A 23,334-nucleotide genomic window follows, 5' to 3' on the forward strand; every position below is an offset into this window, starting at 1 on the left:
CAAAATCGCAATTTATTAAAAAAAATGTGTAGTCTGATATCGTTCGCAACCACCGTATTCGGGTATCCGTGCTACTTCTGGCTATTTAACAAACTCAAAAGACCTAAGTAAGAAAAGGACCAATATTTAGCCACTGCGCATGCGCATTTATCAGCGGGCTGGCGGGCGGTGCACTTTGTTGCACTACTACCACTGCATGTGAGGAAGTGGCTAAATATTGGTCCTTTTCTTACTTAGGATGGACTTCATCAAAATAACGCCTGATTCTATTAAATATCAAAAGACCTTTATGAGGGTGGCGTTTTGACACGATCGAGGAGATAAAAACTAAATTGAAGATCTTCAAGGCTATACCAGAAAAAGACTATACAGACTGTTTCGAGGAATAAAAAAAGCGCTGGCAAAAATGCTTTTTATCGAACGGAGATTACTTTGAAGGGAATAAATTTGTTTTACGACAATAAGTAAAGAATTTACATTTTATAATTCGCCTTACTTTAAATCACAGATTTAAAAAAATATATAAATTATTAACAAAAATTATTGTAACCACCCTGATCTTTCTGAACAATCAACATCGTTATTTCAGTCGTAAGATGTCCACAGCTGGGTATAGGCATCCCACAAAGACTTCCAATAGGGTCGGTTTGAAGCGCCCTCATTCCATCGTCTTTCGAAGAAGTGGACTTCACTCTGGACTCCAAACGTCATTCGTTATCTTCCATAGGAACTGGTAACTATACCTTCAACTTGCGCATTCAATAGTAATAATACATTAATAAAATTCTTCACGTCGACAACTAAATATTAATCATATTTAAAGATTTAATTTAGTTAATTTTCAACGTATAATATTTAATACACTAATACATTATATCCAATCGACTTATATTAAATCCGATCGCGAGAAGTCAATTTGAAAATTTCGTTTTATTTAAAACGAATTTGATATATGCAATAGATATGAATATGAACTAATGGTACTTTATTTGATTGTTACAAATACACATTTTAATAAACGCGTGCAGCTTCTACGAGATCTATTAAAATGTATTGCAAATTTTTTTACACAACTGTTTTTTCGAATTCCAGACGTCACAGCGCTGATGGACCTCACAGTAAACCTCTATACCTTTAGTAAGCTCTATAGTAGCCATACATACATGAAACAGTGGAATTAAAAACTCGCCGAGTTCGAAAACCGCTTGCAAATGTAATCAAGAACACGGATAAGGGTCTAAACCTTAGTCATTTATTCCAACTAATCATTTGAATCGAGCAGCGGTAGACCCGTAGAGTTGCGTGTTCGATTCCCAAAATATTATATAAATTAACTTTGTGATTGCTACTGGCCACAAACAAGTTACCAGAGAATCGACAGCGTCCTCTGTTCACTATAATACAACACTTCGATCGCCAATCCACCTGCCATGCGTAGCGATTATGGTATATCCCGTCTTAGATATCTTTGGAGGATAGGGCTGTCAGAAGATGCTGGATATTGCCCATCAGTCCTTTTGTAAATCTATGAAGTAAGTGCAGTGAACGTCATTCGACTGAAATGTTGATGACAATGACAAAGATTGACGCGAATAAACGTTAAACCCTCTAGCAATATAATTCTACTTCTTTTTAGCTGATGGACGCCCACTACAAAACATGGGCTTCTCCCAAAGATCGCTACCATGACCGGTCCTGGGCTGCCCGTATCCAGTTACTTTCAGCGACTTTAACTATGTCGTCAATCTACCTAGGGGGGGACCATATCTTTTTTTTTATGGCCCCCGCTATTGGGGGCCTCTCGTACCTCCTATCTTTCGTAGGACAAGGACTTTACAGGCAAATTTAATTATTCACATAATATTTTATTATTTACTTTCTCTTCTTTCATACTTCACATTGTCTTTCGGTCTATTCTTTCATGCCACAATTCTGCTGTCTTTCCCTTTAGCTCTGTACCACCTTTCATTCATTCCTCTTTTCTTTTTAGATTTTCATAATTACATTGTTATTTTATATCACATTTTTATTACTTAAATTCTATAATTATTTTATATCACAGTACTGTATATTATTTTGCTCTTATTTTGTCTTCATGGGGGGACCATATCGGTCTACTGGGCACGGGGGTTCTCTGAGCACCTTCACAGGTTCAAGCTCAAGGAGGACCCCTCGTGCTTCTGTGAACCGGGTGTGGACCTGACCGTGGTCCACCTGATAGCCCACTGTCCCGCATTCGGAAGACTGCGTGCGGATTCCGAATGCCGGACAGGCAAAAGGATTAAAGAGGATAATATCGCAAACAATCGTGAAAGGAGAAAAAGAGCCTCAGCTACTGCAGGAATGTAATCAAAAACATAATATATAAAAATAACCTAATAACAGATTTAGGCATTGTTCAAAATCAAACAGTAAAAAAAGCACTAAAATGGTAAAAAATAGTAAAATAATTAATTAAATTGCAAGTTAAGAAAGGTGCAATAATTAAGATGGTGCGAAACTGCGATAAATAAATGGAAAATGTCAATAATTGAATTAATTGCTGTATAAAAATATAGTATAGATAAAATAAAATTGTAAACAATAAAACCTTGAATGTAGTGGTTGAGGATGGATGTATGGCGAATAGAACGGAAGAGAAATAAAAATCAAATGCTTCTGCAATTTATCAAAGAATATTGAACATATTTCAAAATAAATAGAAAAGTTAAAATAGAAATTCACCTAGATAGCCTCTCACAAAGGAAACCTACCAATTTATCCCGAAAATACAACTTTATTAACTCACGATACATATGTATATGTTACACAAAGTGTCGATGAATTAATTGTCGTTCCATTGCGTTGTGGCCGCGGATATACAAAATAATCACCTTTAAAAAAGTTGATATAGTTATAAAACTTTACAAGTATACAATAGTCATAATAAGTAAGAAAAGGACCAATATTTAGCCACTTCCGCACATGCAGTTGTAGTCATGCAATGAAATGCACCGCCCGCCAACCCGCTGATAAATGCGTATGCGGCAAACAATGCGAATCACACAACCGCCACCGCCAAATTACTCAACACGTGTTTCACCCCTCCACGGGGCATCTTCAGGAGTTATGTTACACCGATTAGTGCCAAACACAGAGTCACTAGTCACAGAGGCACTATGCTATACTACGCATTTATAAGCGGGCTGGCGGACGGTGCATTTCATTGCATGACTACCACTGCATGTGCGGAAGTGGCTAAATATTGGTCCTTTTCTTACTTAGGATGGACTTCCGCGAGGTAACGCCTGATTCCATTAAATAGTGACATTTCTACGAATGTTTTGAATAAAGGATTTAGATATAAAAATGCAGATAGTTCTTCGAATGAAGGTATTATACGAGAGTGAATAAAACATTTTGAATTAATCATAAATTAAGAGAATATACTATCTATAAAAGATATAGACTGGCGCTGGTATATGATCATCATCATATCTTCCATGGGACGCCCACAACTGGACTTAAGCTTGATCCAAAAGTTTTCCAAAAATATCAATCTCTCCTCACTGTCAATTCCAACTTAAGGCTCCATTTTTTATAATATAGTCTCCAATCTAGGGTCAGAGTATTGATATATAAATAAACTGATAAATAAATATAAATTAAATTTTGAATTCAATAGTTTCGTATCAATCCGGGCATTGGATAACGGTGTGATTAATTCTGACAGCCGTACACTGATAAAGGACTCAATATTTAGCGGGTTGATAAGGCGTTGTTCGTCTGACCGACGGAAACGTAATTGGAACACTTGTCAAATACGCTTCATACAAAGTTAAATATTTTTTCTATTAACACGTTCACTGCGGGCCCAATTTTGAAGAACATTCAGCTGGTGCGGCTGAGGTCGAATCAGCTTCAAGCTGAACTTCCTAGTAGTGCGGTTGAGGCCTTTTCTACCTCATGTTTCAATCATTTTTTTTACAATATTGAGTCAATGCTTCGCAGACATAAAGAAAGCTATATTTGTCTTTGTCATATCTCATACGGTTGAGTGTAAACAGCCGCCGCACTAGAGAGAAAACACGAGTTTTACGCGCCGCACCAGTGCAAAGTCTACCATGAGGCTGAATCGGCCTCAAGCCGCAGTGAACGTGTTAACAATTTACCTAAACTGAATCCCGGCTTACGTGAATTTACGTCACCTTTGCCTAACAAGTAACACCTCTCTGTAACTTCTAGAACCTTCTCACAGATATCTATGTTAACTCGAAAGTTTAACGACCGAAAGTTTTTACATGATACTAACTGCGCCTCGTGACTTCGTTCACGTGAAATTTAAAAAAGAAATAGTTTTTAATTTTAATTATGTCACCTAAAACTCGAAACGTTACCATACGTATACTATTTTTGTTTCAAAAAAAATATGTCACGGCGATATATGAAATTCATTGGAATAACAGTAGCGCCATCTGTAGAAAATTGATTTTACCAACTTAAAAACCTTCTTGACCTCAAGCACAACAACTTTGTAAAAGATAATCACATGATCAAATAAATAGTTTACGATTCTATAAAGAACATACAGACAAACATTTATATAGATAGATATAAACGAAAAGTGGAAATATAGATGGAGAATCATTTTGAAAAAACTGGTAACAAATTATGTTAAAAAAAACCTAGTGGAATAACTATTGAAAGTTTTGAATATTTTCTCGCCTAAAATGTAGCCTTAATTTGTATTGGACAAATGGCATTTCTCCTTCTTTTTTGTATACAGGATCACACGGAGGACACTTTGTGAAGCAGAGTAAAGTCAAAAATAAAATAAATTAAAATAATAAATTGTAAGTTGACGACCAATGAGAGTTCTGTTAAAAGTTCCTATGTAGAATAAACGTATTTAATAATTATGAAAAAATGTTTTTTATATTGATTTTTGCCCTTCGTCTCTACCAAACTCCCTAAATGATTTTTTTCCACCTATTTTTAATATCTTCTACGAATTATATCGCTAAGCTTTTTCTTCACACAGCTTTCAATGTTATTATTCGCATTTCAATCCCCTAGGTTTCATCATCCTACGCCATTCACCATGAGCTTTTTTACCCAGACTATCTTGATACATGCAAAAGCTTTTCAGAAGGAGCTTTCGTTATCCTTTTTATTTTCAGCCGATGCCGCCTTCTATATGGCATAGGCCTCCCATAGATATCGCCACGAAGACTGAACTTGCTCTGTCTGCATTCGGCAACTGCACGCAACCTTAACTTTGTCGTCTACCGACTCGTCGCTACTCTTTTTTTTTAAATGGTCCCCGCTGTTGGGGACCTCTTGTTCCCCTATCTCGTGTGGGACAGGGACTTTTTAATTCTAGTAATTTATTTTATTTTGCAACATTATTTATTGTTCAAAGTGTTCGTTTTATTTTTACTTATTGCATTTATTACCACCTTCCTGCAGTAGCTGAGGAAGCATTCTCTCTCCCCTTCGTCTTGCTTGATGGCCGAGACACTCCTTTCCTCTATCTTTTTGCCCATCCGGCATTCGGAATCTGCGCGCAGTCTTCCGAACGCCGGACAGTGGGCCACAAGGTGGACCACGGTCTGGCCCACGCCCGGTTCACAGAAGCACGAGGGGTCCTCCTTGAGCTTGAACCTGTGAAGGTACTCAGAGAACCCCCCGTGACCCGTGGGGATCTGGGCCAAGACCGTATCCATTTCAACACTGCGGTCGCTACTCTTGCAAGAGCGATGTGCTTCGCCCACTGCCATTTCAGACGGGCTAGTCTTCAAGCTACTTCCGTGATCTTGGTTCTTTTGAGGATATCCTTGCCGAACTTCTCCGCGAGTCTCTCTTGTTAATTTTCAGAAAAGTTCCTAAGAAATATTTCATTATTCTCTACCGAAATCTTCAAGAGTTTTTTCTCCATGATTTTTATTATCCTATACAAGTCTTCGCGAACTATATGCCTCTCTATAGATTTACAATAGCAATAGTTGTAAGCGGCTACATCCACTGTCCTTCTAAAACCTTAACAAGGTCATATATCCTCCTTATGGATTTAATTATCTTGTTTTATTACATACATTTAATAAAATATTTAAAACTCCTCAATGATTTCAATCTATTCGTATTCATAACAACCTGAAATATAATTTCACATTGATTTCATATTACACGGCTGACTCATTTGAATTATCGCATTCAATGAACGATTCATCAGCGCTTAGTATTCATCCCGACGAAGCCTTCGCGAGGAAACACCGCAAGTTACTCAGGTACTGTTCGATTAGGAAGTTTAAAGGTTAACCAACCCGTTACGTGCTTGTCAACTACATCTACTTTAGTTCAACTGACATCAATAACTTAATTTTAATGTACAGACTTCTGTAACTGTTTAAAAGAGGGTTATATAAATTGTAGCCCAGCGGTAGGGGATTGAGACTTGCCATCGTTGGTATCAGATTCGATTCCCGGGATACAAACTTCTATAATTCACACTTTGTGCTGATCCAAGAATTTTGGGCAGTGTGTTCACCGCGAAACCAACTCTGTTGCGCAGCTTTCGTTAGTAGTAGTTACGAAACCTCTTCTCATCCAAAACACCGTAATGTTCGATGATGAAGGTTGACTGAGATTATGACCGATGTGTGTTGCCGGTGATGACTTACGAATCCAGTCCAAGAAGACTCAAGGACACCTAAGTAAGAAAAGGACCAATATTTAGCCACTTCCGCACATGCAGTGGTAGTCGTGCAATAAAATGCACCGCCCGTCATCTCGCTGATAAATGCGTATGCGCCAAACAATACGAATCACACAACCGCCACCGCCAAATTACTCAACACATGTTTCACCCCTCCACGGGGTATAATCAGGAGTTATGTTACACCGATTAGTGCCAAACACAGAGACAGGTAACGCCTGATTCCATTAAATATTCAAGGTCACCTAGTGAGCAATATAGAGGGCTATGCTCGGAGTTTCGCTAAAAGATCGAATCAGAAATGTGACCCGCAGAAGAACTAACATCACCGACGTAGCTCGAAGCTTTGTTCATCTGAATTCGCAGTGAACCGGGCACATCACTCGTGCAATCATTGCCATTGGAGCCGAAAGTTTCTCAAGTGGAGACCACGGACTGATAGACGTGGCGTGAGATAATCCCCCCACTAGGTAGACCAACGACATATTTAATGTCACAAGAATTCATTGGAAATGGCAACTCAGGCAGTACCAGTCAACGTGGCGGTCTTATTGAAAGGTCTATGTCTTGCAGCGTGTGCCCATCGGCTGAAAAGAAAAAGAAGAAAACACCCACATATACAGCGTGTTTGGTTAAAGGTTTAAAATATTTAAACCAGTGAATGTATTTCTCTTTACCTGTCACTTATTGTATGAAACACAAAATCAAAGAATTCATATATAAAATAAATCATACTTAGAAAAAAGTCATTTCAATTATTATTTACTATCTGTCATTACAACATTATACTGCATACAACTCGTCGCATTTTAATTGAAAAAAAAATTAATATAACATTTCATAGTGGTCACTTTATACAGCTGTAATAGCCGAGCGGTAAGAACTGATACATGCGATTGTAGGTCGCGGATTCGAATCCTGGTAAACAACTTTATATTATTCACACGTTTGTGCATTAATTATATAGGATTGGATCTGCTCATAAACAAGCTTCCAGATATCACAGCGATCACCAACACCGCGATCGCTAATCCGCCTATAAGTGTAGCGACTATGGTATATCAACCTTAGATATTATGGAAGGCCTATGCCCTACAGTGGGTGTCTATGGGCTGAAAAGTGTAAAGGCTTCTAAGGGTTGAAATTTTAATTTATTTATTTTCCACATATCAATGATTTAGTAATAATTAATAACTTAATCATAGCATAAATAAAAGCTCAAGTTAAAATCAATTATTGTTATTTACCTACCTGTCGCATTTATATATAAAAACTAAATCATAATGAAATATTTCAGAGTGATCACTATATACGGTATGATTGTAAATAGGTTTAAAAACTTTGCCATGTTGACAGATGAGAATGGGGATATTCATATTTTGAATCTTTTTCCTCTCACTCAACCATTCTGTTTATATATATCACCGACGAGCTTTCGTTCAGACTATACTTTGAAAAGTTTAACACACGTTTCAAAGGTGATAGAGATTTGAATATCATGGTCTTCTATTACAGAAGGAAACACTGTCATAGATAAACTATTAAATGTGGTTTTCCTTATTCTTCTTTTCAACTGATTCACGCTCATTGTAAAAGCATAGTCTTTCCCAAAGATGGGCACTATGACCAGTCTTGCGTTGCCTGCAACCAATAACTTGCCGCGACCTAATCGTCGATCCGTCTAGTGGGGACCTATATACGCCGCCAAATGTGGTTATTGTATTAAAATTGATAAATTTATATTTATGACTCGCATTTAAGTATAGCGTTTATATAAGCATGCGTTATATACCTGGCCAATACGACCACAATACATACAACTATATATTTTAAAATCATTCTTTCGTATTTCAATTCGGATACAGACAGTGATGTGAGAATTGTCATTGCTTTTGGAAGAAAAACGCCTACTAATCTCGTTTAAGAATGTCAATTAGGAACAGCTGTGCGTATAAAAATACTGTTATATGATATAAAAACGTATAGATATGTGAAGACAGATATAGGATATGGTGTAAATTGTAAGATATCAAAATATGAAGGAATTTTGTTGACAAACAAAAATAATTGCTATAGAACTGTTGATTGGTAATTAGAGGTAGCAAAACAATTGTCCGCTGGTAGATTAAAATTCTGAGGTAGAGATAACGAAAAGACAAATGTGGGATTCCACAAAGTGTGTGTTGCGAGTGTGTGTGTGTGCGTGTGTGTGTGTGTGAATGTGTGTGTGTGTGTTTTTTTTATTCGAATCTAAAAGGAAGGGGACATAAACACTTATAAAACTCATCACACACACACACACGCATACATTTATACAAACCAGTCCCAGGGTAGTAAATCGTCGCGTATTTCACGTCCCGTAAGCAAAGAAACAATTTTGTGTGACCGTAAATGTACGTATGTAGGCTAAAGCGCAACCGTAAGGCAAGCGCTTGGTGATTTGTGCGATCGGGGTCGTTGACCTAACATGTTACGTAAAATAAAATTAAGTTCACTTCCGGTTTTTAATTTAACTATATTTGCTGAAATAAAATTTTATTTTCTTTCTTATATGTCCCTGTTTTTGAGATTCTTCCGTTCCCCTATTATTTTTTTAAACAGATACTTTGATTTCAGTATAGTTTCTTTTATTTTTCCTCTTTCGTCCTTTTCCTCTCCTTCGTATTTTCTTTCATTCTTATTGCTACGCCAAAACAATAATATATTTTTATATACTTTTTTACATCCTTCTTTACATTTTCTTTTATAATTCTCATTTGATTTTTCTTCAAAAGCATATATTTATAATTTTAATTCTTACATATGTCATCTTTATATATCACATTTATTTTTTATGTTATATATTACCGTGATCACAAAACGTGTTAATACATACTACGGTAATAGGTTCACACGTGACCAACAATTTGAATTGTTTCAGATTAGAATAAAATATGGTTCGTATAATAAAACTATATCCAGTGTGTTTTTGTTTTAATTTTTTTTTTGTTTTACTCCCTTATCATACTCCCCTATCGTGGTTGAAGAGGGATATTATTAAATTTTTATTATTTTCAAACTCTCCTTTTATCCATCTCAATCTCTTCCATTCATTCTTCTATTCTTCACGCCTCCCTGTATACCTTTCCAACCTTTTTTACCTTTCATACATCGCTTCTCTACCCTGCCTTTCCTCCATAATAGTTTAATATGTAAAAAGTTGTTATTTAAAATTATAGAATTTAAAAAATATATATTGTATGCATATATGTGTGCATGTATGTATGTATATATGCATGTGTCATCGGTCTACAGGGTGATTACTAACAGGTAAAAAAGTTTTAAAATTACGAATATATAGCTCTATGTCATGTTTTCAGAGAAAACTCTGTGTTTGGCACTAATCGGTGTAACATAACTCCTGAAGATGCCCCGTGGAGGGGTGAAACACGTGTTAAGTGATTTAACGGTGGCAGTTGTGTAATTCGCATTGTTTGCCGCATACGCATTTATCAGCGGGCTGGCGGGTGGTGCACTTTGTTGCACGACTACCACTGCGTGTGCGGAAGTGGCTAAATATTGGTCCTTCCAAACTTGTTTGTGGGCTGTGGTAATACTATATAATAAATGCATAAAGAGTAAATTATAAAAGATTTGTACCCTGGGATCTATCATCTCAAGTCAAAGTTACAGCTAGGCTATCACAGATCAATATCATAATGAATGGAAATGATATGAAATAAATAATAAAGAGATATTTAATTAAATTAGTTATATAATAGTAATATACATATATATACATATGAATATTATACTTATATATATATGTATATATAGGGATTATATATATATATATATATATAATCCCGTAAGTCTTTATCAGTATTAGATTACAAAATAATCCAATGACAATCATCACCTACCATGTCACCAGTGATGACATATCGTGTAGAAATGAACCTTCATACTTTTTGCGTCATTGGAAAGCTCACCGTCTCTCAACCATGGAGAAATCCTAGCCTGGTTCTTCTTCACGAGGTCGTATCGGTGAAGAGGGGATCCGTAAACAAACAAAAGTGACAAACATATCCTGGACTTTATTATGTTAAAATGGCAGTAGTCAGACAACCAGCCGGGATCAAGTGGACAGATGACCTTGATAAAGTCAAAAGCTATGGAACCGTACCGTCTCCAACTTGGAAGTCTAGGGATAAGGCATATGTCCAGCTGTGGGCATAAATATAAATATATACATACTAGCTGATCCCGCAAACGTTGTTTTGCAAAAAAAAATGTTTTTAATTTACAAAAAAAAAATAAGGGTTGATCGTAGAGGAGTGAAAATTTAGGGTTGTATGTATCTTTATATGCTGTATCATAAAAAAATAGAAACAAAAAGTTTTGTCAAAAAATTAAAAAAAATATATTTAAGGGTGGACCTCACTTATCACTTAGGGGTATGAAAAATAGATAGTAGCCGATTCTCAGACCTACTGAATACGCATATAAAATTTGGTTAAAATCGGTCGAGCCGTTTCAGAGGAGTTCAAGTTCGAACACCGTGACACGAGAATTTTATATATTAGATATATAAAAACAAGTACTATTAAAATTGTAAATTAAACGCTATGTTATGGAGCAACATATATGCATTAATTTCTTTAAGTATATAATACTTATGTACTCAGTTATAATGACAGCTTACATAAGTTAAAGTTAAAGATTAAATAAAATTCATTTATTATACATTTGAACTTTTACAGAAATCTTATTGATGGTAAATTTATTTTTTATTATATTTTTTAAACTATTGAACTTTTGGCTCTACTCTGCTTCGCAAGGTGTTATAGTTGTGGAGAATAAGAAAGAAGCTTTATAACAACACATCTTTTAACAAGGTTTAATAATTCAGATTTAATAGTGATCAAGACCTTAAAAGATATAAAGTAACTCAACATTCGTAAGAAATAACAACAGAAAGGATAATCAAAGGTTGAAACGATTGTTAAAGGTTTTATCTTTGAATACAATTGGTAATAATTTCACCCATTGAAGCCTCCACCTGGCACTTTCAATTAACAGACGGTGTAATTCATTTGTGCGAGCGAGACAACGATAATCCCATAGATTAAGTGAGTGTTAAGTAAAAAAAGCTTCAACTTAAGCCGATGACTTGGTCTCGTCGATCCAGTCCCTTGACATCTCCAATAATCTGTTCTTTTCTAAGTATTAATGATGAATTTTCTTTTGAGAAAATTCCATTAATATTCTAGCAGTACTTTTCCGGAATCCGGACATATTATATAACCTAAGTGTTCTAAGATCAATTCAGTATTTTCCGTAAAAAATATAAGGGGAAAACCTTATTTAAAATAACTTTTTATATAAAGGATGTTTAGTTATCGTTGTAAAATTTTTAATGTAGTAAAAATATCTCTTATTTGCTATTGAAACATGTTATACGCCATATTAAATAATAAAATAAATAAAAATAATAATAAAAATTCGAATTGATTGAGGCACACATTACTATACTGTCAAAAGTTATTGGCCCTTCATATTTCAATAGAAACATTTCATGTTTCAGAATTATCATCTATATACAGGATGATTAGAAACAAGTTTAAAAACTTTGCTGAAAAATGAACTATACATTCACCCTATTAAAGCTCCTATACTCGATCATACTGTATTGTAAGGTGTACAAATATTGAGCCCTTGTTATCAGCTTTTAAATGCGATTTCTATATATAAATTTAATTTTTTGTATTATATATATATGTGCTACAATATACCGTATATGTTTCGGCTTTCGGTACACAGATAACTTTATTTTCCGCGTGTAGGATATATAAACAAATGATTTGTACGTTCAAACTTTTAATACACCTTTAAAAATTTTTTTAATTTATTTACTTGATACTAAATTTATTTACTCTGTTTCAAGCGGATACATCTTTCATTCCGGTATTTTCCGCGTGAAAACACGAAACTTTTACAAATAAAAAAAATACTTTTCATATATATATTTAATGTATTATATATATGCAGTTCTAATGTAAATACATTTAAGGTTTTATATCTTAACTTTCAGAATATAAACAATAATTTAACAACGGTTTAATAATAACAAAACTTTTGTTCATAATTTGCGTTAAACTGTATATAGTCTATAAACACAAATCGACAGACAACGCGACGAAATGAGGATGTACATATAATTGTATGTCAGTGTTTTTAATTGATACTTAACTTTTCCTCCGTTTATTGCTTTCGTTTTACACATATATATATATAATATTGTTGTGGATATTATAAGATATTACCTGTTGACTTCTATGATGGTGGTGTGAATTGCACCGTTCGTTTTTGTGCACGAGTGTACTTATAATCAACGGAACATGTTCGTATCAAGGTTCGCGAGGGTGGGCCACACGACAGCCGCACTGGAGAGCCGAAGTACTTATGAGATAGCCTCCCTATGTCCCGTCTGCCCGCCGAGTGGCGCCACATGTTTTCAGCGACAAATATCAGTTTGATTTTATACAACCTATACTTCTTTTATCTTATTATTTGAAACATAAAACTCTTAATTCAGCTATAAGATATTTATTTACATATATCTGCTTACTATTATAATTATACATTATACACTTATTTCTATTAATGTTCACTAATAGCAATAGTTTATATTTTTAACGATAAGAACACAAAAATATCTGATACATTTAAATTAAACCGATTTTTAGTACTCCTATCAATGTGACGTGACCTCTGTCTCGTTTAAAATGTTACATGCTTGCCTAGAAGAACCTATTCACTATTGTTTTGAAGACTCCTAAGTTATAGTTGGCTGGAAACAATGACGACGGTTGCTCCACTCCTTATCTAATATATAAAATTCTCGTGTCACGGTGTTCGAACTTGAACTCCTCCGAAACGGCTTGACCGATTTTTACCAAATTTTACATGCGTATTCAGTATGTCTGAGAATCGGCTACTATCTATTTTCCATACCCCTAAGTGATAAGGGTGGTCCACCCCTAAATTTTATTTTTAATTTTTTAGACAATTTTTTTGGTTTTTATTTTATTATGATACAGCATACAAAAATATATACAAACCTAAATTTTCACCCCTCTACGATCAACCCTTATCTTACATTTGTTAATTAAAAACTTTAATTTTTTTTTGCAAAACAAAGTTTGCGGGATCAGCTAGTTTGTCTATAAAAATAGTAGGGTGACGCTTAGTGCTGGTGGAAGGGATTCCAACCATGTACAAGAATGCAGATCCAAGTTACGAAGCTCAATGTATTATATACTTAATTTTCATTTAACATTCTTACGTCTGTAGCATTTACGTTCCGTCACGGCGAATACGGCCAGAATACTTTTCTGTCAAATCATTTTTTCGCGTTCAAAATTCGAACACTGATTTGAATTCGGACGCCATTAATGATGTAGTCACTGCCGTTGAGTTTGGTTGTGTCAATTGTACATACTCTTTATACATTGCTTCTGCTGTGAGTGGTGAAGGTGAAAGAAAACAGCGAACTCGGCAACAGAAGATAAATTTATTTCTATATAAGTGATAGTGGGTAGAAGACCTGGTCTGATTTTACACCTCAGCTCGTTACTCCCCTGATGGTGGTGGTAAGCACGATATCCCAGGACTGGTCAAGCGGCAGCAGGTCGGAACGATAAGCACCGGTAGTAGACAAGATGTGATCGTGCCAGTGCGAGGTACGAATAGATTCCACCTCAATAACCGAAGATTAATTTAATTATAAAACTCGCACCTGTGAATAGATGTCACATTTAATATACATATATAAATATACTAGCTGATCCCGCAAACGTTGTTTTACAAAAAAAATTAAAGTTTTTAATTAACAAATGTAAGATAAGGGTTGATCGTAGAGGGGTGAAAATTTAGGTTTGTATGTATTTTTGTATGCTGTATCATAATAAAATAAAAACCAAAAAAAATGTCTAAAAAATTTAAAAAAAAATTTAGGGGGGGGCTACCCTTATCACTTAGGGGTATGGAAAATAGATAGTTGCCGATTCTCAGACATACTGAATACGCATGTAAAATTTGGTAAAAATCGGTCAAGCCGTTTCGGAGGAGTTCAAGTTCGAACACCGTGACACGAGAATTTTATATATTAGATATAATAATAAAATATCTATAATTTCACGTATGTACACATCTCCATAAAAAGGCTATGTTCGGAGTTGCGTTGTAAGATCGAATCAAAAAGGAGGAGATCCACAATAGAACCAAGATCATCGAGGTAGTTTCTCAAAGAACACATTATAATAACAATTTTAAGAATGAAATTACAATAACAACAGAATGACACATTTTTTAATACTGTAACATTTTTCTGTGCACGTTTCAAAGTCAAACTGCATGAAGTAAAATACAAAATGTTTAGTAAAAGCTTTAAAGAATTTTAGACCTTTTAAACTTTTATGTCTATTTCCAGTCACCCTGTATAAAGTCGTCGTCGTCTTCGTTTCAGCCCAGAGAAGCTGTATGGGGATATGTGGTATTATACGCAACCTCTGAAAACTTGTTGAGCAGTAGCAATTCTATATAATTAATGCACAAACGTGTAAATTATTTAAGATCCCGGGAATTGAACACGCTACCAACGTTCAGTATCAATCCTAACAGCTGCTCAACCAATGCAAAAAATGATCACTCTGAAATGTTACATTAATTTATTTTTCTATTAAAATTCAACAGGCCAGTAACTTCAGGTAGTATAAAGTCTTAATTCATTTCTTTTTCTTCTTCTGTTTCTTTCTGAGGCAAGTGCGATCGAACCAATACTGATCGAAGTCAGTTAGATGTATTTATTTATTATTGTATTATGTTTATAATATGTATTAATCCTTATTTATTATAAGTATATATGTTATATACGTATGTATGTATGTCTTTGTATGTTTATGTTCGTTTCGGTTGTTTTTAAACCGTTTTTCGACCCGTACGGAATTTATTTATTTATTTGGGTCAAAATTAGAAATTGAAATTTAAGCACCTTCCCGTTGTCAGATTGATCTGAAATATGGTACACACATTTAATTTAGATGACAATACAATATAATAAAATCAATAACATTATAAATCTAAGATGGCCAACCGATACAAAATGGCAGATACATATTTTTCCTTAACCCCCTCAATATGGGTATCAAATGAAAGGGCTACACTAGTAAAACACGATGATTATCTCAAAATTTAAAATTCAAGATTTACGCCGTTCCAATATGGCGGACTAGGTACATATTTTTCCACAACCACCACAATATGGGTATCAAATAAAACCGTTTAACTTAAAAGTTTTTTTACCGATTTTATTTAAATATGTATTTTTTGTACACGTAAACTACCCATTATTAGTACTTTTACATTTTCCATACTATGGTTGGCTGTAAGAGATTGCCTTGTGTGATAAGATCGCCCATTGTACTTTTTTGTATATTATTATAAGACTTATTAAATGTATTTTAACGTGTACAATAAAGATATAAAAAGGTCTACAGTGACAGATAGTAAACCTGATTCTTTTTTCTTTTTTCAGACGATGGGCCTTCGCTGCAAGGTATTGGCTTTCTCCAAAGATAGCGACGAGACATACTTCATTTAATTTCAATACGTAGTTATAGGAATTTTCGAGACTCTTTTTCTTACTATAATACTATAATATCTTTTATTCTAGCTATTTATTTTGGTTTCAGCCATTGATTTTTTGTACCATTCCCTTTAAATGTTTTACACCTATAACGAAACATCCTGTTTATGCGAGGATTTCGCTGCCCAGTATCTCATAATAAAATCATTGGAAGAGCTTTTCAATTTCAATTAAATTTAAACATGGTACGCACACATCTTTAATTTTATGTTGTATTACAACACTAATATAAATGCGAATTTATGTAGTTTATTTTGAATCAATTAATATTTAGAGCTGAGTTCCCCAAACTTTTTTGTGTCGTAGACCCCTTGCCATGTTTTTCCGTGTTGGGTAGACCCCCTACTTACCTGATATTGATTTCCTGTAAATTTCTAACTGTAGTAAAGTTTAGTGTTTAAAACTTATAGTAAAAAAACATGTTAATTTATACATTTATTAATTGAATTTAAATTAAAACTACTCAAAATAAAATTTTGTATCTGTTATGTAAAATATACGTAACATTAAATAAACATTAAAATACTATAAATAAAATAATATAAGCAATAAATCAATATTTTTAATGAGAAGGATGAACCTGATGCTTTAATAATAAATTATCAACAATTGCGAAGCTCTGAGACTGCAACTCTGATCAATCACTGATTTAGAGGATTGTTCGGGACAGTTACTAAACCACAAAACGTATCAGTGAAATTTGGTAAAACATTAAACAGTTTTTGTATATATTTTCATAACCGTTAGTATATAATTTAATCAACAAAGAATCTAAATCAATTTGAACACGATTGCAAATTTTAGCACTGGTATTTATATAGTAATTAATAAATAATAAAAAAATAATGTTTTATTTTGAAATAAAGTAAGGATGAAACGTCCACCAACAGATGTGACAGATACTCTATAGGAGACTCCTTTATCCATCAATAGAAATCCTATGGCCAAAATAATAATAATAACGAGTTTTTTAAAGTAATGAAAGCCTTCGACGATTGTGGATCGAGAGATAGTATTTACTTAATAAACAAAGATGGATAAAATCGAAGCCTTGGAACCAAAAATAGAAGGAGACTGCGAAGAAGAAAAGAGAGATAACGGGATTTCATATTCGCACCTGTAAATTGGAGGAGGTTGCACCATACCACCTAACCATTATTACCAGGCTATCGCGGCAGATTGAACGTGTTCTACCGCACGAATCTCAAGATGTGGATCTCTGAAAGTAAATTTTCCAGGGTTCTGTCAGGTTCCTACCTACTATAACACCTCGGTGGTTCTCTGCGAGGCGTGAAGGATTCTGGAAAAGTACCACCGGTGATCAAACGGAAGGTCGACACGAAATATGACTCTGTACTAATGATGTCATCACCGATTGGCATCTGTCGATCCTATTCGACTGCCTCCTTCTGAAACATGACCCGCCAAGTACTGTTGACCCTATTGATGGTAAGGAAAGGTCCTGTCCGATCACAGACACTGGGTCATGATGGGCATTTCGTGTATTAGGCGTATTCCTGAGCAAGATATGGGTCTATGCTTTATCGAGTTTATATACGAAACGCGTTAATATACGAAAGCGTTCTCGTAGGCTAAAATAAGATAGTAAACCATATTAGTTTCACCTTTTTGCTGCCCCCAGTAGGGGGATATCCAATGTAATGATTCCACAAGGATTAAATTACGAATCATAATTTGACATATGTAGATGAAATATACTCGTATGTCGTTCACCAAGCAAAGATTACAACTCGTACCGTGTTTACAAAAGAAAGTTTATTTAAAAAAAAAAACTAAGTAACCCAGTAAATTGGCAGGTGGGAGTGGTTTTGGGTAAACCACAAAGCGCACAACAGATGGTCGCTGGAGCCGGAGTGGACGATCACAGGACATGACCACAATGTGGTCAGGCAAGTTGCGAAGATCGTAAGATGCTAGATGTAACCAGCCTCCTGTGTCTAAGTCTAGCAGTGGATGTTCCACATCTCAAATTATGGTAGTACAAATCTATTATTCCATGCCATATATTATATAGAATAAGTCTCCCATAATTTTGTTATTAATTAAATTTATTCTAATGTATAAAATTCTCGTGTCACGATGTGCGTGATTGAACTTCTCCGAAACGGCTCGACCGATTTTCGTAAATCTTAGCGCGCATATCGGCCAGGGTGAAGAATCGTACAACATCTGTTTTTCATCCCCCTAAATGTTAAGGGTGGTCAACCCCTACATTTTTTTTATGACACAACATACAAAAATACATACAAGCCTAAATTTTCATCCCTCTACGATCAACACTTATTTTTTGTTTTATTAGTTTCGTTGAAATAACATACATTGCAAAACAACGTTTGCAGGATCAGCTAGTATATTTATAATTATCTAAATTATGGAAACAGTCTCGGGGAAGTCGCTGTATACGGGCACCACGACTGGTCATGATGTAAACCTTTGGGGATCGCCTGCGCCTTACAATGGACATCTATATAGGTAGACTAAAATGATCAATAAATGTTACAACTATAGTTGTTGTTGTTGTTGTCTTCAGTTTAATACATTCGTCACTTAAATTACTCCTTCAGTAAAATTCAAAACGTATTTTCAAATTAAACTGACAGACATGGCATATTATTCAATAAACAAATATTTTAATGATAGGAATCCTTGGCAGTGATGTTGCTTGATGATTTTGATTTAGGCTTGATCTAGTCAAGTGTACATATATATACACTTGACTAGATATAGATCTGTGTTTACTAAAATATGTATTGTTGTGGAGTTTCTTCCTGCATCTTCTCCACAACTATTACAACTCGCGAAATTGTTGATCAATAAGAGTTCTGTTAATACTTTCAATGTTGTATAAACGAATTTCTGAAAAATAGCATATAAATATATTTTTTATTAACTCAAAAGCGATAAAATCTTTCTAACCAATATCTATTATCAAGGATATCTAACAAAATTCGTAAATATTACTTGCATACGCAAGGAAACTTAAAGAAAACATTATAGATATTTAGTAGGCGCTATTTTCGTAAATAATACTTATTCATCATCACCTTCATCATCATTTCTATCGAAAGATATCTGCTGGTGATGGACCTGACCATAGATTTGAATTGAGATTTGAACCGGTTTGAAACGGTCTGCATTCAGATCTTACCGATGATCTGAAAATAGTCTGTCTACCTTGTGAGTAAAACGCTAGGTAAACTTAGCAGTTTATCTTCAAATTAACAATCCGTTGAGCTATATAAATAATTTCGTTCATGTACGAATATCTTCCGTTCAATTTCGTACAGAATGAGCAGTACTTTAATATCAACTATATTTTTAGCCTCTCGTAGCCACTTTCATAAATTCTGTGTGGTACAGGGAACTGTACTTTTAAACATCATTTTCAGTCTGTTTTCTTATCACTCTTCTCTACCGTTCTACGTAATCTCTATTACTCTTCTTGTATTCTTTACATTTTCATTTATTTACTCACCATACACATGTCGCTTCTCTTACTTCTATTGTTATCACTTACTTTATTGTAATTAACAATTTGTTGTCTTGTGCTTATTTTTACCCAACTCATGTTGCATTTTAACTTATAACATCAATTATAATTTTTCGGCAATATCTCAAAGATGTGGCAAAACTCTTTCTCCTAACTCCAGCTCACTGTATGCTATAGAACTTGCAAATACAGGAGCGACGTGTATATTAAGAAAACTCAATGTGTCACTAGCTTTATTCGAGTAAACACGTGACTTCATCGAATGCGGGCAAGGAACAGTGTAATTCGGCGCCAAAGTGACCACCCGCTGCCTCAATATTGCATGCAAGTAATATTGCCTGATGTTTTAACGAATTGGTCTACCAAAGAACTATCAATTTGACATGGCATCGTATCATATTTAAATATATACAGGGTGATTGTTATAAAAACTTTACAGGAGTAATACTACTACTACATTTTCTGTGTATTATTGTGTCGTACACTCTATCTGGCATAGATCTGTGGTAGCCCAGAGGTGGAGGATTGAGATTTGCGATCAATAATCGCTGGTTCGATTCATAAATAATGCAATTTTAGATTATTCGCAATTTATGCTATAATTAGGATTATCACTACTTATAAATAGGTTTAAGGATTGACAGCAGCGTCTTCTACATACTATAACACCATACTGAGATATTTAATAGAATCAGGCGTTACCTCGCGGAAGTCCATCCTAAGTAAGAAAAGGACCAATATTTAGCCACTTCCGCACATGCAGTGGTAGTCGTGCAATGAAATGCACCGCCCGCCAGCCCGCTGAGAAATGCGTATGCGGCAAACAATGCGAACCACACAACCGCCACCTCCAAATTACTCAAGACATGTTTCACCCCTCCACGGGGCATCTTCAAGAGTTATGTTACACCAATTAGTGCTAAACACAGAGTCCATATTGAGACGCAAATCCCTCTGCCAAGCGACCAAGTAATGGTAAATCCCCCTATAGATATCTTTGAGGAAAGCCTATGTCTTGCATTGGGCGTCCATACTTAATAGTTTCATAAAAAAATATATACATACATCAGATGAAAGTTATGATAATGCATTAAAAATTGTTTTCAAAATTCGAATTACGCATATATCATCATAGTCTAATGTATTCTATCTAATGTATTCATAAAATAATGTATTAAATTTAATCATAACCTATTTTGTACCGTCAGATGTCATTGGCCTGTCAAAGTGACATTAACTAATAAAAAAATTAACGAAACCTATTTGAAAGTGATGACTTTATACAAAATGATCGGAAATAGGTGTAAACTTTTTGCTGGTAAATTAGCTATATATTCACAGCTTTAAAGCTATTACTTACTAATCTTTCGTTACTCAACTTCCCCAGAGAAATGTTCAATGAAATTTAAATTATGACTACGCATATACATGATTTAGGTTTTTATTCTTATATATGTGGAAAATAATCATAATAAATATATGATAAATCGGTATGTACGCAAGCTTAGAATAGAAAAAAAACATGTAATGTTATTTTATTCATATGTTTATGTTACTATCAACATGGGTTCAAAGTGACCAGTTGTGTAAATAAAAAAAATAAAAAAATTCAATTCAACAATCTAGAATGTTCGATTGAACTGGCCTATAAAGGCACTCAAGTTAAAGATACGAAGAGTGCCCTTTTTACACTAAATAGTAAAGGTTCAATTATATGTAGCACAGGTAATATAAAAAGCTTATCTTTAAGCTCTTGTACAGTTCTTCTTCGTTTCTGCCAAAAGATGCCCACTGCAAGGCATGGGCGTCGAGCTGTAAAGATACCATAAGAATATTTTGTAAAATTTATAACAAAAAATTTAAATTAATTTCAACACCATCTACCGGTACGTTAATAAAACACCAACTGTCATATCAACTGGATATTCAATTTTAAAGGATCATAGAAATACCTTAAAGTACTAGCGGTCATACCGTTTTATACCTAACTAGCCAAACAAAAGCATAACTAACCAAATTGATGTGCTCCTAGTGCAAGAGACACTTTTAGGCCTCCGGATAAAAATCCTGACAACACCAACTTTAAAATCATAAATTTAAGCTGGCATAATGAATAAATTGATTTTAACGTCATCTAGTGACACAATATTGAAATATTTTTAATGTTTTAATTGTTTCGTTAAAAAAATATATATTTTGCTAGCACGTCTAGAACTATAAAGCCCATCTGTCAAGGAATTAATACGATTTTTGTCATACAATTTTTTGTCAGTTTACAAGTCTATCATTTTAATTAAGAAATGCACTTTTATTAAATAAATATAAATAAATCGACTGAAAATTGTTTTTTTATAAATAGACTATAAAAAGTAAAGTCTTACGCGTAAGTTATATGCGATTTTACGTAATAGGTGAATGATTATAACGAGTATGTTGGTAAATTCGTAATAAATAAAGAAAGCCAAAATAATTGTTTTTTGACAGACAACTGTCTTCAAGCAATGGCTGAAGTATAACAAAATATGGCGGCATAGAGAAAATGTACTAACGAAATGGAGGCATTAGTTTTGACAACTTGTAGTAGAAAAAAAAAGTTCTGACATTTGATGTGCGAAAATTTCCTCTCCCGGTGTGACCCAATATTAGTAGAAATAAGTTACAGATAATATAAATAGCGGATATACACTTTAATACATTAATTGTAAAATAAAGAACAAAAATAAAACTTTAAAATTGTTTTTCTCTTTTCCTAGTCTTTTTCGTAACCGTGCGGCACTGCGCTTATCTTGCGTCCCTTCTCGGTGTCTATTCCTAGTTTATTCCACTGCCGCCAATAAGTAGAGACGTTTCATATGTTGGTTACATGGTCATTTCTACTACATAGATTTTTAGTTCCGTTTATCGTTTCTGTCGGACATCTATTGCCTCTTGCCTAAGCAGGTGCTTAGCATGCTAAATAGGCACCCAGTGAAACCAGCGATTTTTTCCATAATTTCAGTCCTGCCTCTTTCGTCTATTCATTGGCCCGTTCATACCTCTCCTACCACACATGTGGGTTGACTCACTTGAATTTTACAACCTTTCCAATCCCTGTGACGTCGGCCAATTTTATTTTATTTCGAACGCTATCGCGTGACAAGAAGTCCGATCGATCTGTAACTCAAGTGATAACCACGAGTCGCTGAGGATTTCGATATTTCGATCGGGCATCTGTAAAATGTCCTTAACAGCCCTCGATACAGCGCACATTTCGTCCTGGACGACAGTGCAGTAATTCTCGCCTTTAGTTTTCTTGCACGAGATTTCAGTCAGCCACGCCAGCTCAAGACGCTGGCGCTAGCGCGCTGCCCTAGATCTTCTCGACCCTCTGTAAGTGTATACCTGGACCCCCCTCTTTTCACGTTCCACTTGACCTCCCAATACTGGGTCCTCGAGACCGGC

At 34.7% G+C, this 23,334-nt stretch overlaps 1 protein-coding gene across 1 annotated transcript in view; it reads right to left on the minus strand.

Moving 5' to 3' along the window:
* Positions 1–13,045, minus strand: part of LOC137920952 (cyclic nucleotide-gated cation channel subunit A-like) — a 61,806-nt gene extending 48,761 nt beyond the window's left edge. The window contains exon 1 of the mRNA XM_068763912.1: positions 13,000–13,045. The gene's annotated coding sequence lies outside the window, so the exon portion shown is untranslated. The remainder of the gene's footprint in view (positions 1–12,999) is intronic.
* Positions 13,046–23,334: the final 10,289 nt, after the last annotated feature.

The sequence above is a fragment of the Battus philenor genome, unplaced genomic scaffold, assembly GCF_028537555.1.
Source record: "Battus philenor isolate CCGP_79_NKW_IND1 unplaced genomic scaffold, ilBatPhil1.0.hap1 SCAF_1, whole genome shotgun sequence".
Taxonomy (NCBI): Eukaryota; Metazoa; Arthropoda; class Insecta; order Lepidoptera; family Papilionidae; genus Battus; species Battus philenor.